Source organism: Ailuropoda melanoleuca, chromosome X, assembly GCF_002007445.2.
Source record: "Ailuropoda melanoleuca isolate Jingjing chromosome X, ASM200744v2, whole genome shotgun sequence".
Classification (NCBI taxonomy): Eukaryota; Metazoa; Chordata; class Mammalia; order Carnivora; family Ursidae; genus Ailuropoda; species Ailuropoda melanoleuca.
The window spans coordinates 12,535,087-12,541,178 of NC_048238.1; the positions used below are offsets into that span (position 1 = coordinate 12,535,087).

At 49.2% G+C, this 6,092-nt stretch overlaps 1 long non-coding RNA gene across 4 annotated transcripts in view; it reads left to right on the forward strand.

The window, feature by feature from the left end:
• The first annotated feature begins 993 nt into the window (after positions 1-993).
• LOC105235145 overlaps positions 994-6,092 on the forward strand; it is a 26,835-nt gene continuing 21,736 nt past the window's right edge. The window contains exon 1 of one of the 4 annotated variants that reach the window (XR_004622396.1): positions 994-1,228. This is a non-coding gene — a long non-coding RNA (uncharacterized LOC105235145). The remainder of the gene's footprint in view (positions 1,229-6,092) is intronic. The other 3 variants (XR_004622397.1, XR_004622398.1, XR_004622399.1) reach the window with 3 other exon arrangements.

Here is a 6,092-nt window from a genome sequence, read left to right on the forward strand (position 1 = left end):
TAGCTATGTATGGTGTTGGATACTTATTGTGATCATTTCACAATATACACAAATACTAAATTATGTTGTATACTTGAAACTAATATGTTACATGCCAATTACACCTCAATTAAAAAAAGAAACCAGCACTTACCAAGCCCTTTTCTACTTATTCCAACCCTTACCACACCTTAATTTTCTCATCAATTCTTGTCTCATCCAAACCCAGGTTGGAAAACTTCAGGCTGTTAAGTTCCTTGAGGTTTGTCTTGTCACTGAAACTTAGTACTCCATAAATACAATTTAGACGAAGGAATAACGGAATGGCTAATGGTAAGTGCCCCTCCCCCAGAAGTGCTCCGTTCAGAGATTTCTGGACAGGGGGGAAAAAGTGGTAACCTCTTCACTTTTTTCTTGTGGACGCAGAATTATAAATGGAGGGAGTAAAGAGGATTAATCCCAGAGCAGAGGGTCTAAAGAGGTCTAAGTGTTGTGTTGCCCTGACAGGCTCTAGATAACAAGAGGGCACTAAGTGCTTAGAAAAAGTCTTCTGAAGATGCCAGGAGGTAGAATACGCTTATTACTCCGTGCATCTGGCTAGCATTTAAGGTTGGCTGAAGGGCTGGTAAGAACAGAGTTCCAGTCAGTGCCCCGTTATGTTTCCCTATCCGGTTTCTGCTCGTGGAATTGTGGTGTTTGGAGCTGGGAGGAAATATGAAGAAAGTCTATTTTTAGACGAGTATCAGGGACCCAAAGGCTCCCTTCATTTTATACATGCCACTGACTTCCAGCTCTGAGGCGTGGGCGGTTTTCTCCGGAAACACAAGGGCCGCCCGCTCCTGAGCGGCTTCCCAGGACCAAGCTCCACCAGCAGAGGGAGAGCAGGATGCGTCGACTGGTGAGAGCTGACGCAAAAGGGGGAGTTCTGAGAACCCAGGGAGTGGCCATGACGGAACGCCAGAAAATGCGCAAAAGGGTATGAGCGTGGCCAATGTGGAGCGGAGGGTCGAGCCGTGGGGCGCTAGGATTGGCCGTGACGGGACTCCGTGGAAAGCAGTCAAGGAACGTGACGCGGCGTGAGGGCGGGGCCTGGACACCGTGGGAAGGAGCGTCTGCGGCGTTCTAGGCGGGAAGGGCGTGGCCTAGGCATCGCCCAGGGGCGTAACCTGAGAAAGTTGGATTTAGTGCGCGAAGGGAGTGGCGTGGCCGCGATAAGGGCACGACGAAGCTGGTCGAGACTGTGGAAGAGGTGAGCTCAGGCAAAGGGCAGAGGAATTACCAAAGTGGAAAGGAGGGAGGTGGGGTCAAAGGAATGAGCGAGACCCAGGAGATAACAGGGATGTGAAAAACCTGTGGAAAGGCGGGGCCGCGGAGTAGCATACGGGACGCAAATTACGTAACAAGAAATAGCGGCGTGGTGTAGGCGGAGCGCGAGGGTGTGACAAAGATGTTCCGGCTCAAAGGAGGGGTGGACCCAGGCAGAAGGCAGAGGCGGGGCCAAGTTAGTGCGCAGGCGCGTGGTCGCGGCTGTAGGCCTGGAGCGACGGCAGCGGAGGTGTAGCCAGGGCAGAGAACGGGTCCGGACCCAGGGTCTGGGTGTATGGAGAGAGATTCGGGCTCCGACGCGGTGAGCGAGCCCAGGGTGGGACTTACAACACTGCTTTGTCGGAGACCCGGGCATGGGCGACGGGAACGTGACGTGTTAAGCGAGATGACGTACCTGGCGTGAGGGGCGTGGCGAGGCGTAGCGGGACGTATCCAAGATGGCCGCGCGCATGAGTCTCTTCCTGGTACAGAGCGGAGGGGTCCGCGTTCAGGAAAACGTTCGAGTAAGGTCGGGCGGCGATTGGAGGATGAGGAGTAGGGGATACGCGTAGCCCTATCAGAGAGGACAGGTACTCTTCCGCTCATGACCACGCTGTGTGATGGGCCTTGGAGCTGGAACAAGCTGTCGGTTCCGCGAGGATGGCTGCAGTCCCTGCCGGGCTTCTCCATAGAACGGAGAGGAGGAGGCAGGGAATAGCTTTTTACCTACTCAAACCCTGTTACTCAACTCTGAGGATCACCAGACAGCTACATCCCCTTAGGGTCTTGTCCATTTAACGGTAGAATAGATGTCTCGGAGACTTTGGGAGGTGGGGGAATTGCAGTTCCAGAAACGGAAGCGCAGGAGGCTGGCACTCACTCACATATGCACTGTTGCTCTCCCCCGCCCCCGACCATGCCAAAAGCTATGGACAGATTCAAAACCACCCCCAGGGCAGGAGGTCAGCAGCATAGCTCTGTCATGTGGACGTATTAGAGTGTTCTCTACTCACTTGTGTCCTTTTTCATTTGTGCTCTGCCTCAGATCTGAAGGGAAAGAACCCACAAAATAAGAACTTTGTTGGTGGCTCTGATTCTTTGTGGCTTGGGTTAAAACCTACGGTTTGGAGGCTGCCGGAAACTCGTTATTATCATTGTAGTTCCTTCTCATTTATTTTTGGAAGAAAGCTTGAAAAATACGGGACAATAAGGAAAATGTATACATCTTAATTTGGGTGGAATTAATTTCCTGTCAGCCCCCGAAAGTCACATTACTTTCTGCTTTTCCCTTCGTCCTTTACTGCGAATGTGGCCATCTCCACTCTACTGAAAAGTGCTCTAGAATATGGAGGGAAGTCTTAGATCTCTGCTGAGAGAAGCTGCTCTACTCCCTACCCACAACCTGCCCCTTCACATCCCTGAGAACTGTCATTGTTCTCCACCTGCTTTGGAGTTTACAGTGAACCGAAGTTCACCACACCCACCCTCCCTTCTGGGTCTTGATAAAGAGCTGCATATTCTTGAATATTTTGGAAACAAAAGTCTTCTCTCTAGCCTCATCTCTGCTGAGCACCATAGCTACCCTGGCAACTCTCTTCCTCTCACTGTCCCCTTGGACCTCAAATCCATAGGATCAGCAGGAAGACTGTCCTCTTTCCCTTCCCAACTGCTCCTTTTGCCAGCTTGTTTCTCTCTTCAGGCATTCATCATTCTACGACCAGCATCATCCAGCCATAAAATCATGGGGCCTTCTTCACCTTCTTCCCTTCTCTCTCCTCCAGTTGAGTGCCAAATCCTACGTTTTTTACCAAAATGGTAATCTCTTGAATACAAAGAACTTTGGTCCATCGCTACTGTCACTCTCTGGTTCAGTGCTTCATATTGTCTCACTTGGATTACTGGAATTTCATTTCAAACTCGTGTGCCCAAATCTGAGCTACTGATGTCCCACCTAAAACCTGTTCTGCACACTGTGTTCCTCATCTCAGTTCTTGGCAACTCCACCCTTCCAGTTGATTAGGCCAAGAATCTTCTAACCATCCTTGACTCCTTTCTCTCGCATCTTATGGGCAGTCTCTCCAAGATATAGCCAACGCCCAACCCGTTTTCACCACCTCCACTATGCCATCTTTTGTTCCAAGCCCCCAGATTATCCTGAATGATCTCCCTGCTGCTTTCTTGCTTCCTATTCCAGTTGATTCCCAGTAGGGCAGCCTGAATGATCTTTTAAAAATATACATCAGATGGTGTCCCTCCTATTCTTCCAAAACTCCATTGTGTCCTGATTTCGCTTAGAGCAGTGGTTTCCAATCAGAGGTGATTCCCCTTTTCCAGTGCACATCTGCGGCATCTAGAGACATTTTTGGTTGTCACAGTTGGAGGGAGGGTGCCACTGGCAACTAATGGGTGGAGGCCAGGGATGCTGCTCAACATCCCACATCATACAGGACACACCGCAAAGAGTTATCTGGTCAAATGTCAAACATGTCAAGGTTGAGAAACCCTGAGCAGGAGAAAAATCCTTTACAGTGGCCTAGAAATCTACATGATCTGGCATCCATGACCTCTCCACCTTCTCTCCTACTACCCTCCTCCTAGTGCACTCTATTCCTGCCATGCTGGCCTCCTTACTATCCCCTTGTATGTGCCAGACGAGCTCCCACTTCAGGGTCTTTGCACAGGCAATTCCCTCTTGCTGGAGTACACTTCCTCCTGATAGCCCTGTTACTAATTCCTTCATTTCCTTCAACCTTTTGCTCAAATCTCACCTTCTCAATAAGGCCTCCTTTGAGCAACTTATTTTAAATGCAACGCTCCTTTCCCAGTGGCAATCCAACTTCACCTTATCCTGCTCTACTTTTCACTGAATATATTTTAATTGTCTGTACAACTGACTTATGTATTACACCGCTGTTTATTGTCTGTCTCCCCCTACTAGAATGTAAGTTCCACAAGGGTAGGGACTTTGTTTTAGTCCCCCAATGATCCTAGAACAGTGTGTGGCATTTAATAGACGTTTGGTTGATGTCCTGATGAATGAAAGGATAAAAGAGTGATGGATTGAATGAAGGATGGTTGAAGGAATCTCCTTGTCACTGACCTTCCCAGCTCCACTCTGCCCACTCTGTTCCATCCTGTGCTGTGGTCTTTCAGTCTCTTGGAAGTCTATGTTCTTCAAGTTAATCTCAAATCCTCATCCAGCTCCACCTTCAACTGTGTCAGCTGCATCTGTTGGCCAGACTGACACATAGAATTAACCATCCCAAGTAGAGAGGCCTGAGACAGATTCTCCCTCACAGCCCTCACAAAGAACCAACCATACCGACACCTTGATCTCGGACTTCAGCCTCCGGGACTGTGAAACAATAAATTTCTGTTGTTTAAGCCACCCAGCCTGTGGTTCTTTGTTACAAACTAATACACTGACCCTAGGACCCCACGTAGGGATTTAGGCCTGGAGGTGAGGCACCTATATGGGATTCATAAACTTCCTACTAGTTCCCTTTAAGGTGGCTGCATGTGGTGGACTGAATGTTTCTGCTCTCCCTACCCCCATCTATATGTTGAAGCCCTAACACCCAATGGAATGGTATTAGGAGATGGAGCCTTTGTGAAATAATTAGGGTTTGATTAGTTCACGAGGGTTGTACTCCATGGTAGGATTAATGTCCTTATGAGAAAAGGGAGAGTCCAGAGCTTGCTGTCTGTTCATCACATGAGGGTATAGTGAGAAGGTAGCTGTGTACAAGCTACGAAGTGGGTTATCACCAGGAACCAATTGGCTAAAACATTGATCTTGGATCTCCAGCCCTTAAAACTGTGGGAAATAAGTGTCTTTTGTTTAAGCCACTAGGTCTGTGGTGTTTTTGTCTAGCGGCCCAAGCTGGCTAACGTGCTATGCATTTTCATTCCCTGACTTGAGTGTGTTCATTGGCTAAGTGATGCACACAGCAGCATGCATGGCACCAGGCTGAGAGGCTGGCTGCTTGCCACACTTCACTTTGCAATGCTTGTCCAGACACATGGCTTATTGCTGCTTATAAAGAGTTCCGCCTGGAGCCCTCATTTGTTCCTTTCTGGGCAGTAATAGGAAGTAACAGCTTCCTGCTTTCAGTGGACACAGCTCAGGTGTGCTTTTTATCCTTTCCTTTACCTTGGGTGTGGCCATCTTTCCTCTAGCACAGATTTGGCAAGTTTGAGGCATCGATACAAGGGGGAAATCTAGTTCACAGCCAGTTAATAGTGAGGGACCTGGGGGTGCCTGGGTAGCGCAGTCGTTAAGCGTCTGCCTTCGGCTCAGGGCGTGATCCCAGCGTTCCGGGATCGAGCCCCACATCTGGCTCCTCCGCTGGGAGCCTGCTTCTTCCTCTCCCACTCCCCTGCTTCTTCCTCTCCCACTCCCCTGCTGTGTTCCCTCTCTCTTTTTTTTTAAATCTTAAAAAAAAAAATAGTGAGGGACCTGAAGAGGAGAGGGTGAAATGAACATTTGCTTCTGCTCACCATTGTTGGGGATCATAATGTGCTTTTTTGTATCTTACGCTCTTCTTAGTAAGATGGTATGCAAAAATAAAGTTCCAATCTGTAAGTGACATGTGTCTTCAGTGCCCCCTCAGTTTCTTTTCTGTGACTTTGGGCCCCTGTCCTCCCTGCCACCATTGCCAGACAGTGGAGTGGCCTCTGACAGGCCGAAGGCAGACTGAGGAGTCATGGATGGTTTCTCTTGCCGTATGATGTGCATTTCAAGAGGCTCCAGGGGGGAGAAATGAATTGCACGCCTGGAAGGTGGAGGTCATGCCTTGTTCCGCTTT